This window comes from Microtus oregoni, unplaced genomic scaffold, assembly GCF_018167655.1.
Source record: "Microtus oregoni isolate MIOR12 unplaced genomic scaffold, Mior012 000067F_000, whole genome shotgun sequence".
Lineage (NCBI taxonomy): Eukaryota > Metazoa > Chordata > Mammalia > Rodentia > Cricetidae > Microtus > Microtus oregoni.
Window position 1 is genome coordinate 5,065,498 of NW_024543953.1, and position 13,423 is coordinate 5,078,920.

Sequence of the window (13,423 nt, forward strand, 5' to 3'; positions counted from 1 at the left end):
CCAAGGCAGTTTCTTTATTAACCAATGAAAGTAACATATAGACAGATGACCCTCCTACACCGGCAGTGCCCAGGATTTTCCTACCCAAGGGTCGGGAACACAGCAGAGGACCAATCTTGAGAGGTAGTGGGTCTGAGAGCTCCACGTTCAGATAGAGATATGGTGCAGAACTGAACTGTGGTGACATCCTCTTGCCTTCTCCTTGCTGCAGTACAAGTGCCAGGGCATCTGGCCACATCCTGTGGAGTCCAAGTCCCTGTTCCCATTGCCATCCTGTAATTCCTCCTGGTATCTGTAGTGGCCGGAGTCCTGTCTAGCCCAAGAAGATTCTAACCATGTCAAGTGGGGAGAAGAAAGCCCGTGAGAGTGCTGGCACGTGTCCAAGGCTGGATCCGAATCCCACGTGGGATGACACCAAGAATCCAGATGCAGTCACCCCAGGTAAAAAACAAAACCAGAAACAATAACAACAACAACAACAAGCCAGATAGGCCTTGTAGGGCTCTGTCCACCTGGGTAACGTCCTAAAGTCTTTTGGTGGGTGGGAAAGCCCCTGAGAGTTCTGAAACGCATCCGAGGCAGGTCTGATTCTCATGTCAGATGACACCCGGAACCCCGATTCAATCACTCCAGGTTTGAAGAAACAAGATGGGCTGCCATATGGCTGTGTCCACCACAGGGGACATCCTAAAATCTCTTGGTGGGTGGGAAAATTCCTGACAGTGCTGGCACACATCCAAGGCTCATGCATATCACATTGCATGACACCAAGACCCCAGATTTCATCACCCAAGGTTAAAAAAAAATCAAACAACAACAACAAAAACAGAAGGGCCCTGTAGGGCTGTGTCCACCCCGGGGGACATCCTAAAATCTCTTGGTGGGTGGAGCACTGAGTGGACTATGTGCATGAACTTTTATTGGAATAGCAGGAGGTTTCAGATGCTAATAACTCTTGTTCAAGCTTCTTGGGGCCTTTAGGTTCCCCCACCTGAAATTTCTGCCACACAGGAAACCTGCCACATGCCTAGTCAACATGCCTCTCCGGGAGCACATGGGTCACAGTGACTCTCTGGAAGGCCTGTACAGGTGCCTGGACCAACTGGTCTGAGAGTCAAGCCTAAAGTGGTGTGTGTGTTGTGTGTATCTCTGTGTCTCTGTGTGTCTGTGTCTCTGTGTGTGATGTATATGTGATATGTATGTGTGTGTCTGTGTATCTGTATGTCTGTGTCTCTGTGTGTGATGTATATGTGACATGTATGTGTGTGTGTTCATGATTTCACGGATGACTATTGAAAAAGTGTAAGGAACAGATGCTGGCTATGGAATCTAGAAACACTATAATGACACTGCTTTCCGTGGGGGATGATGAGAACAGCACACTTTGTTTCAAAATAGTTTTCCTCTTTCGTTTTAAAACACCAGGAAGAGAAGTCATTGATGTCAGTGGTGAGGACGGTACTTCCTCTGGAACAGAAGGGCAAGAGGCCAGGTGATACGTTTTCATGTTTTCACGAAATAAATTTAGAAAAGTCTGGCTGGAGAGAGGGCTCAGTGGAAGAGTGCTTAAGGTGCAAACACAGGAGCCTGAGTTCAGGCCCTCAGCACCCACAGATAAAGCCATGCGTGGCCACGCCCAGCCTTTAAGCCCAGAAGTGAGGGCTGAGGCATGGCAGAACCTGGGGGATATTCCGGGTCCTTGCTGATTGCCAGACTAACAGAATAAACGGAGATAGTAAGTAAGTAAGTAAATGCAGCAACTAAGGCGCATGCACCACGTGGATGTACTTGGGTGCATTGAGCTGAAGGATCTCAAAGCAGCATCCTACAGTAGATCAGATGTTCAATGTGGTAAGGAATGAAAATCTCATGCCTCCAACAAAGTACGGGTCCTGTCATAGAGCCTGTCTGACAGGAATAAGGTGGCCTGTTCTTGAAATGTGAATTGTATGTAGGCTGTGTGGCACCCTCCACTTCTTCCACTCACTACAAGAATGACCTTTTATGTACATCGAAGTAAAAAGGTAATTTCTTTGCAGGAAGAAAATACAGAATTTATTTGAAGAATTTGAAGGTACATTCTAGGAGATATCAGGAATTTGAGAAAATTGTTTCAACCAAAGAAGTGCAAGGCGAGGGAGGTATCGCTTGGCAGACAAGAGAGTGTGTTTACTGCCTTGTTCTCAAACAGTGTCAAATAGTATTTATTAGATTACCAACTCTCTACTTCACGTTAATTGCCAATATTGAGAACATGGCACCTGTGGTGTGGATGCTGTTATTTACTAACAGTGGGATCTTTGAAAATTAGATGTAATTATCTGTCTTCAAGGTTTTGATTCGCACAAGTGATATGTCTGTTTCTAATATCACATTTGAAGCCAGCCGGTGGTGGCACATGCCTTTAATTCCAGCACTTGGGAGGCAGAGGGAGGCAGATCTCGGTGAATTCGAGGCCAGCCTGGTCTACAAGAGCTAGTTCCATGACAGGCACCAAAGCTACACAGAGAAATCCTGTCTCGAAAAACAATCCAAACAAAATACCACATATTACTTTACTTGTTTGTATTTCAGTCCAGCTCTCTGTCTCCTCTCTCTCTCTCTTTCTCTCTCTCTCTCACTCTCTCTCCCTGTGTGTTTGTGCGTATGTGCGTGTGTGTTGGGTGTGTGTGAGTAGGGGTGGTGGCCAGCCTCCCTTAAATACCTGACCACTGTTTAGTGTGTAAAGAATGGTACATGCAGTGGGGAGCTGAAGTCAGCACTGGGACCATTGTATGCGCAGACTGAGTCCTGCTTTAAATGTCTCTGTCAGAAGTCAGTCACACAAACAGTTAAAAAAAACATTGCAATCTGAGAACGTTCTAGGAGCTCTGTAGAGGTTTCTGACAGAGAATCGATTCTGGAAACTTCAGGAATCAGGATAGGGAGGTAGCTGAGTGGGAGAGCACTCGCCTTCTATGCTTAAGGCTCTGGGTTCCATCCCCAGTACCACAGACTTATCGATCAGTGTGGTTCCCCCGTTAGAATATTCAGGGTGTCTACCCTGTCAAATTTGCCTAAAAGCTCCAATGGCTACAATAGTTACAGTATTTTCATCTGACTGTGCAATAATCTCGGAGCTTTGGAGATCTTTGTAAACGGACTACTGTTGTGTTTTGCACAAAGCGGCCCAACAGTCCCTCAGAATGTGTCCTTGAACTGGAGCATAAATATGTACATTGATTGAATTTTACCTTTTAATGATGCCCCATGAGGAAATTGCACAGCGATTTGAAACCCTTTCTTGCCAGTTTTGCTAAGTTCCCTTCACTGTGTTTTGTCTGTAATATATAGACACTGAAGTCCAGGTCTCCAATCTCACCTCAAGGTCATAACCACTGAAATTCTTGACTGAAAGAAAGGAGGCAGATATTCTTGCCATTGACAGATTGTTTCCCTCTATTAATAGCAAGTGGTTTTCTAAGTAGAAAACTAAAGCTGGCGGAACTTTACAGTAATGGTTTCAAGAATGTGTTTCGATACAGAACCCAATAAGAACTTTCTTCAGGGCAACAGCAAAAGATTCACAGCGATCATCATGGAGTCTTCTGAAACCTTGGAGCTGAAATTTGAGGATATTCTAAAAGTCCAGGGCGAGCAAAGGTACGGTTGTTGCTTCTTGGTGCTGTTATCCCGGACGCTTTGACATTTGGTTAGTAAGCACGATAGCTAGAGGTTGAGGAATAGCCGTGACCCCCACGGGCCAGAAGCTCAGTAGGAGAACGTGTTCGGCTTGGCATTTCTGTATAGGGTAGACTTCTTTAGTCATGTTATAGCCTCACATCATCACCGAAGTCAGCTGCGTTTCCTAGCCATGAATTACGATGACCGTTTTTTATTTTTGTTGTTGTTTTTTTTTTTTGTTTGTTTGTTTTTTTTGGTTTTTTCGAGACAGGGTTTCTCTGTGGTTTTTTTTGGAGCCTGTCCTGGAACTAGCTCTTGTAGACCAGGCTGGTCTCAAACTCAGAGATCCACCTGCCTCTGCCTCCCAAGTGCTGGGATTAAAGGTGTGCGCCACCACCGCCCGGCTATGATGACCGTTTTGACACATTGCTGTTGAGTCAGTGGAACAGTATGCATCACGTGAACGTGCTGGGCACCTGGAGCTTGAAATCCTCAAAGCATTCATCCCACAGTCGGTCGAGCCTCTGTTCGGTGCCATAGAAATGAAAATCCCATGCCTCCAAAGCCTTATAGCTATCAGGAGCAGTGTTCACTGTGCTACTGTACCGAGATCCACACTGGCACAGCGTGAGGAAGAGCAAGCAGGTAGGCCACCGCAGAATTCTCTGATGGGAGCGGATGTGCATGCTCCTTGGACCTGTTCTTCAGAAAGAGAGAACTAACCACAAGTTGTGTCTGTCAGACAGACGAATATTTGTGGAATGATAGTAAAACAATAGTTCTTCCTGAGCTTTCTGGCACAAAGGCGTGGGAAGGTACTTCTCTCTCAGCAGGGAGGAGCAAATGCTGTGATGTAAAATGAAATAATCCAGTCAGCTTCCTTTTCCCTGTCTGCATAGTTTAGAGGCCATTTCCCCATCCTCCACCAATAGCGTTAGTGAGGGGAAGTCAGTCGTGCTTCGAATGTACTTTCTTCCTATTGGGATGGAGTATCGCACTGTTCCTTGCTATATCATTCACAGGCAGAAACTTTATCAAGAATATTCTCTTCAGATGAAGACTTTGAAAAGAAAGTTATCCGAGGATGCAGCTGAAGTCAAGAAACATGCAAAAAAACTCGCTGTGAGTGTCAAGTGAAGGCGTAAGTCACAAACAATGCCACACCAATTCGGGGTTATGATTATTAGGGTGGTATTTATTTAAAGGGGAAAAAACTTACAGATCACTGTCCCAGGCAACAGCCCTCTATGCAACCAGGAGTCTAGTTGCAGGCGGAGCAGGAAGTGAAGAGAGAGAGGAGAGGGAAGTGGCCGCTTTTTTAAAGGGAGAGAAACCACGCCCCAATGGGCTGGTACCTCAGCGGTGATAGGCTGGAGGAGTGGGAGGACCTCCCGCAACAGTCAAGCAGCTTAGCTTTCAAGGAATCCATTGTGTCAGCATCAGAAGTAGCAGGGCTTCCTGCAGCAAGTCTGGAGGGAAGGGACGAGACAAGAACTTAGGGAGGCAAGCAGGGTGGTGGATGTGCTGACAAGAGACTGGCCACTGACCGTTTCCCCCTGGTTTGTTCCTTTTCCCACAGAGAGATGACAAGGTCAGTGATGGTTAGCAGCCATCAAGGGGGGGGGGAGCAGGTGAGCAGGCACTGCCTGGAGAGTGCAGGAGAAGGTATGGGATTGTATCTTAAGAGGGAGCCCTTTCTGATCCACCCAAGAAGTGCAGACACCAGGAGCAGGAGGCCCACCAGAGCCTTCTGACACAGTGACGAGGGAGGCAGAGTGAGAGCAGTCCCTGTGGCTGCGGCAGAGCAGGTGGAGGCTTAGCCTTCAGTGCTTGGAGTTCAGACCAGCCCACTCCCAGAGGTGAAGAAGGCAAGGCTTCAATCCGTGATAGCCATGGGATGACTGACTCTCCTTTAACCTGGAGATTTGAGTGAGGTTTTTATGAGTTTTGGGGCACAAATAAATGCCTGACACCGGACAGTGCCATCTTTGAGGGAATCTTCCTTCCTGGTGTAGGATGGAGCTGCCCTCCTGGAGATTCTGACTTCCAAAGGTGGGGAGGCCGAGGCTGGGATGTGGAGGGAGATGGAGGCAACCCCCCCCTCGTCCAGTCGAGTGGGCAGGAGTATGGCCCCTGCATTCTGCAATCCCACCAGTTGGAACGCAGTCACGGTTCAGTCCCTTGCTAGTCACGCTCACTGGGGAAAATAATTTACCTCTGTGTCTCAGATTGCTAGGTGTGAGAGGAGAGATACTTAACGTCCCCATCTCATGGAATTGGTTTCAAAAGACTCTTAGATGTGCATTCTTATATTGGTCCAGGACAGTATCCGACGTAAGTCTTACAGAATCCTTGCCTGTTAAGCAGGCCAGCTGTGGACTCTACTCTTACTGGCAAGAACAAAAGGGAGTGGGTTCCTATGTAGGGAGTGAGAGACGCTGGGGCCATCTCAGGGTAATTTCTGTAAACACAGAGGGTTCACCAGCTATGACAGTCTCTAATGGATGGGTTTTCAAGTCTTCAGAAACTAACAGCAATGTTTTAGATACTGTTACGTAGGAAAACGTTCCATTAAATGAATGAGTTCTCATCACTATGGTAATATTTTAGTATTAGATAACTTGTGTGAAGTGGTCATCGTGCTTGAAAAATTGCTAGTGATTTCCTTGTATATGTTTTGCATAAATATGATACAGAGTCGCGTTTTTGTAATATTTCTGAGTTTCCCTGTATTGTTCTTACATCTTTTACTGTCTGTGTCTCAGAATATCTTCAAGGAGCAGCAAAAATTTATTCATCAGTCTCTGGGTATTCAGAAGAAGAGAATGGAAGAATTTAAAGATCTGTGTGAACAGTACTTGGAGGTCTGTTGTACATTCTGAAAGCAACCCACACACAGGGACATTGAATACTCTGGCGTTCCTTCCATGCTTTGGCTTATTCCTTCGGAAAGTTACCTGTAAACATCTTCCTGTCGACAGAGGTTTCTGTCCCGCCTGGTCCCGCAGTCATTCAGTCCCAAAGAAGCACACAGAGGCCTACATTTTATTTATAAACTGGTTGGCCTATTGGCTCAGTCTTCTCATTAACTCTCATATCTTTCATCTCAACCCACAATTCTTGTCTGTGTTAGCCACATGGCTTGGGACCTTTTATCAGCGAGGCATTCTCATCTTGTTTCCTTTTGGACTGGGTCACAACTGAAGACTTGACACTTTCCTCTTCCTGGAATTCTTCTGTTTTCTTGGCCCCGCCTCTACTTCCTGCCTGGCTACTGGCCAGTCAGAGTTTTACTGAAACAGTGCAAGACCATTGTACCAGAGCATCTTCCAGCATTTTCCTCATGGTGTCATGGTTCCATGTAAACCTAAGTACAAAATGAGTTTTTACTTTTAGAGTTCACATACGGTGGGTAGAGTCCTTTGAAGCAGGAATTGCTGCCTTGGCGATTTCATCCAGAGTTGTTCGTATTGTACAGGGCATTGATGCCTTTCAGACCGTCTGTTCTTGCTTCACAGTGCATTTTCCCTTGGGTGTGTGTGTGCACTGAGGCACACGCACGTGTACGTTCCTCTGGGTCTGTGTGTGTGAAGGTCAGAAGCCAGCCGTGGGTATCTTCAGTCACTCTCCTTCATATCATTCAGGATGGCTCACTGAACCAGCAACTCGCTTGCCCCTGTGGCTGGGCTGGCTGTTCACCAGGTCACAGGGGTGGCGTGCCCAAGGGAAGAGGTCTTGCGAAATTTTATAAGCTCCCCCCCCACAGCATTTCACACAAGCATTTAAATGTGGCATGTGCTATTTCACACACTACTGAAGGCACTGTGGGGGTGGAAACCATGAGTTTTAATTTCATGGTATTCAGTGGTACACGACAAGCTACTCCAGCTCCCAAAGAAATGAGTGGCAGTCAATGAGCTCATGCCTCATGCTCTCTGTTTTCATTGGGATTCATTCTTGATTTGCGGGGAGAGGGATCCATGCTAGGTAGGCAAAGCACCCTTCCCCCGAACCCTCCGCCCCCCCCCCCGCCCCCCGCTAATGCCACAAGGTTGAACTTTCAGCAGTGGGTTGTGGAGTGGTAACGTCTGTGTCTCTTTGGTGGGTGACGGATCTCCATGTTGCACATGCTGTATGCTTGTTTTGGAATAATGAAACCATGTCTTTTCACCACATCTACTCCCTTTTAAATATTGCTGTTCGCATTTGTAAACAAAATGACCGGGGCTGATTTCTGCCCATGTCTCTTTCACTTTAGAAACTTGTAATACTGAGGGATTCTCGGGGAGATTCCCCCATTGAAGAGCTGAGACGTCTAATAGCCACCTTGGAAACAAAACTTCTGATGCTGAATGTAAGTACTGAGCCTTTCAGGGTAAACTGAGGCTTGACGAGCACTGTTTATTTTAATATGTCCGTTTAATATGTCCTTGTGCTTCACAGCGCCAGCAAGAGAATGCTGCTGGTCAACTGTCTCTCCTGGATCTGTTATTCTCATAATACTCTGAAGAAATGAAAGTCGATACGAGGGGAGCGACTCTCTCATGGAAATTCTCTGGGAGAAGGTGCTTGTGGTTTGCGGCTTCAGCGACTACATCTTCTTGTGTTCTCCTGTTCCTAAAGATACCCCTTTCTGCTAAAACCCAAGTAAACCGAAGGATTTGTGTGACAGCAGTCCAGAGATGTCTATAGCATCCTCCAGCCCACGGGTCGTAATGGCAAGTTTTTCTTGGTAGCGTCGTAATTAATGGTTAGCAGTGCATTGGGGTCGATACAGTGGGGTCTTGTACCTCAGTATCACTTGACCAAATTAGAAGGCACAAGAGTGGTCCATCCTTGTCATCTTCAGAGAAATAGTTAAAGGAGGCACACTCTTGCCACTGTATACTGCTGTTACATTTGTTCAGTCATGGAGCCTATGGGAATGACGATAACCCTGCAAAGGGAATGCGTCCTGTAGACTTGAAAAGACTGTGCCCCAGAAGTAGTGAAATTGGTAGAATTCATTAGAACTCCTGAAGAAAAAAAGATGTAAGTATTGTGACGAGTATGTGAAAATGTCACTTCCCGACAAAATTTATAAGGTCTTTCAATGCAATGTGGTCTGCTACCTGATGTCAACTGCCTGTCACATTAAGAGTTGATCCTTAGTATGCCTATAGCTCACTTCCTCGTGGTTTATGTATTTCCTCCTTTGTATGGATAGCGGTAACTGAGAATGTTTTGTGATTCAAATTTATTGTGCATGTAGTATGTGAACATCAGTGATAGACAAGGTTTTCTGTACACTTAAGACTCTTATCCTGTGGTGTCCTTCATATATGTGTGTGTGTATACATACATACATATATATACATATATATATACATATATATATACATATATATATACATATATATATATACATACATACATACTCCATGGGAAATCATTACTTGGAAACATTTGGTTTAATAAATATGGAATTGTTTCAGACTTGCTGGTATGAGTCATGTAATTGCACTCCCTTCCCAACGTTTCATGCCCTTTTAAACAAAAATGGTCCCATGCTAACTCATGTTTCTGCATGGGGCCTCTCCTCGTCCTGACCACTTGTCTCATTGTGTCCTGTGATGCAGAAGCATTAAAAACAAGTGTGTGTTCGGCATCTCTCATTTTCTACAAGCAGAATTCATTTCTCCACAGTCAATGAGAGAACTTCCCCTCTGGCCAGAATCATGGTACTTCCTAAACTGTGAATCATCTAGGGGAACTTCCCCCTTTGTTCAAAATATCTGTGATCGTATGGACCTTCAGTAATGCTTCCAGCACTGAATATCTCCTACTTGAGATATTCTATCAGTAGGAGATGAAAAATACATTTCCCTATCATTGAATCTTGTATTATTCGAGTGTGTACTCCTGCGTGTATGAGAGAGAGACAGAGAAACAGAAAGAGACAGAGAGCAATGGAGAGAGGGAAAGAGAGAGAATATTTTGGTATGTGGTACATGTGTAAATGTGTTCCTATGTGTAGCACATGTGTGTGTGAATACACGTGTATGGAGTATGCAGGTTTATGCATAAATCTTTTAGTATGCAGTACATGTGTAAATGTGTTCCTATGTGTAGCACATGTGTGTGTGAATACACGTGAATGGAGTATGCAGGTTTATGCATAAATCTTTTAGTATGCACTACATGTGTAAATGTGTTCCTATGTGTAGCACATGTGTGTGTGAATACACGTGTATGGAGTATGCAGGTTTATGCATAAATCCTTTAGTATGCAGTACATGTGTAAATGTGTTCCTATGTGTAGCACATGTGTGTGTGAATACACGTGTATGGAGTATGCAGGTTTATGCATAAAACTTTCAGTATGCAGTACATGTGTAAATGTTCATATGTGTGGCACACCTGTGTGTGAGTGCATGTATGCATCTCTGCATGTTTTCAGATGTGTGTAAATCATTTGGTATGTGCTTCATATATATGTGTTCTATGTGTAGACACACTTGTTTTTGAATGCATGTGTCCACCTCTGTGTATGTTTGCAAGTGTAAATCTTTTGATATGTGGTTCATATATATGTGTTCATATGTGTAGCACACATGTGTGGATATGTGTGTGAGAGAGTGTGCAGATCTTTTGGTATGTGGTACGTATGTTTATGTGATCATAGGTGTAAGTGGAGACTTCACGTTCATTTCCTGGCCAACCAGACCCAAATAGTCACAACAAAAACTTCATTAATTACAACACAGTTTTGCCGACGGCCCAGGCATATTCCTAGCTATGTCTTACATCCTAAATTAACCCATTTCTACTCATCTGTGTATCACCACGAGGCTGTGGCTTACCGGTAAGTTTCCGGTGTCTGTCTTTTTTGGCAGGTGCATGGCATCTGCCTGACTCTGCCGTCTTTCTCCCTGCATTCATTTTAAATTTCCCACCTAACTTTGTACTGCCCTGCCATTGACCAAAGAAGCTTCTTTATTAACCAACGGTAGTAAAACCTATTCATAGCATACAGAGGGGAATCCCACAACACATGTGTGTAGAACTCATGTGCGTGAATGCATGTGCACGCATGCGTGCGTGTGTTCACAACTGCATGTGCATATGCTGGCAGATATGATTTTGCATGTAGAAGCCATACATACTCCAGGCACCCACCTAACTTATTTTGACACAGGGTAACGCTGTGACCGTGGGGCTCATTGATTGGTCTAGAGCGTTAGGCCATTGAGTGCCAGGATTCTACCCTGTCTCTCTTCTTCAGTGCTGGTGTTATAGACACTCACCGTTGGCCTTAGATGTGGTATGTGTACGTATCTGTGCATGTGTATGTATGTGTATATGTATGTATGTGCAAATATGTTCGTTCAGGTTCCCAAGGAGGGTGTCAGACCCCACAGAGGGGGAGTTATCAGTCACCTGACAGGTTTCCTGGGATTTGAACTCGGGTCTTCTGGAAGAGCAACAAGTGCTCTTAAACACCGAGCCGTCTCTACATCACCTTGTGCTGAGGTTTTCAAAGGTTCTGGAGATCTGAACACATCTGGGCTATTTGGTATCTCTGGTCCTGGTTGTAGGAGCCTGATATGGCCTGGTCCAACAGATAGTGAAGATCACTAGGCTATTAATCACCTCCAATCCCCAGCCTTCTGGATGGAAGAACAGGTCTCACATCTTTTCCGTTGAGAAGACATTACTGCATGCTTAATGTTCCTGGTTTCCCAGGAGATCTGTGGGCACAAGGATCTTCCTGCTCCCCACAGACTGGGACACTGTGATTGGAGCTGAGATGTGACCCAGGAGGCAGACCCACATTTGCAAAGTGTAGATGCCACACAGTGAAATAATGAGAACTGTCACAGAATGTGTTCTGTATGCATCATCAGTGTGGACAAGGAACGGATAAAATTTCTGAGTTCAAAGCCTATGAAACGAATATGTACATGGAACTGGGGAGATGGCTCAGCAGGTAAAATGCTTGCTGAATTAGCATGAAGACCTGAGTTCAGATCCCCAGAACCATTGAAAACCTCGGCACAGGGTGCTGTAGAGACAGCTCGGTGTTTAAGAGCACTTGTTGCTCTTCCAGAAGACCGGAGTTCAAATCCCAGGAACCCTGTCAGGTGTCCCAAGACTGACTGATAACTCCCCCTCTGGGGAGTCAGACACCCTCCACGGGAACCTGAACGAACACATTTGCACATACATACATGGACACATACACACACTCACAGTTACACACACATACCACATCTCAGGCTAACAGTGAGTGTCTGTAACACCAGCACTTGAGAAGAGAGAAAAATTTGTGAGTTGTAGCATCTGAGAGCAGGGAGAAGGTAGCAGTATGGCGAGGCTGCACACCATCCATGCACATGTGTACGTGGGATGAAATGGCACCACAGATGTCATTCATTTCTAACACTAATGTTACTGACCATAAAATTAATGATGGGCAAGGATCATGGCTCAGTGGGTTAGGTTTTCCCATGCAAACCTGAGAACCTGAGTTCAGATCACCAGCGCCCACGGAAAATCCAGGCACAGCAATACTCTTAAACCCTAGAGCCGGCACGTCTGGTGTGGAGGACAGAGTGCTGGATCCATCCGCAAAGCTCTCTGGCCAGTCCGCCTGACAAAATCAGTGAGTTTCATGTTCACTGAGAGACTGTGTCTTAAAAGATAAGGTAAATCTGCAGCCAACTAAGCTGCACGGGAGGTCCCCTTTCTCAGCGGGGCCCGCTGTGCAACGGTTGCCAGCAGCTTCTCACTGGGGCCTGGTGTGCAATGCTTGCCAACAGCACACTCGTTCGGAGTGACCTCACCCTGTTGCCTGTATGGGCTCCCCGAAGGGACCTTGGAGACAATCTTCTGAAGGCTCTTCGAGCTCTGACCTCAATGTCGCCTCCAATCTAGGCCCCAGACAGGTATTCGCTGTGCCCTAGGGAAGCCTCAGGTCACCACGGCCAGGGGTCTCACTGTCCAGGCCATCACGTCCACCTGAATCATGCCTCAGAATAAGGAACATCGGATGGAGGCCCTACGTAAAGCCAAGTTCAAGCTCTCCGTGCTGCCAGAGGCAAGTGGTGTTATTAAGCCCCTTCCTCCCACTTTCTTGCCCTGGTCCTCCTCACTGAGTTCTTCTTTGTCTGTCTCTCTCAAAGAGGTGAGGCTTCACTAAACTGAATGTAGATTGATCTGAAGGACACAGTCGCTGAGAAGTGACTCGTTCCTGATGGCCGAGGGGTCAGCTGCATCACCAATCCTGGTCCCACGGGCATTGGCGGGCCCCGCACTCCTCGGGGCTTCTACTGTGGTGCTACCCTCTACCCTACTAAATCATGTTCAGTAATAAATATCACATCCTGTCTGGGAAAAGAGGGGTTACAGATGATACGCAGTGTCAGCCTTTGCCCTACACAGTCACACACACGGCAGGGGTGAGGGTGAAACACAAGAGGAGGAAGGGAATACTAGGGAGGGAGAGGAGGGATGGAGGGAGGGAAGAGGGAGAGAAGAGGGAGGGAGGAGGGATGGAGAGAGGGAAGAGGGATGGAGGGATGAAGGGATGTATGTGGTAGTAAAGTCAATGGGCTAGTAAGATGGCTGAACAGGCACGTTCCACCAGGCCTGATGAGTTGGGTCCAATCTCCAGGTCCGACAACTTCAGGACTCACTCCCAAGGTCTATCCTCTGTCCTATCTGTGTACGTGTGCGTGTGCGTGCACACACACACACGTAACATTTTTGTAAAAAAGAA

At 46.1% G+C, this 13,423-nt stretch overlaps 1 pseudogene; it reads left to right on the forward strand.

Annotated features, from left to right (window-relative positions):
• The first annotated feature begins 12,356 nt into the window (after positions 1–12,356).
• On the forward strand, positions 12,357–12,532 carry LOC121440259 (annotated as a pseudogene).
• Positions 12,533–13,423: the final 891 nt, after the last annotated feature.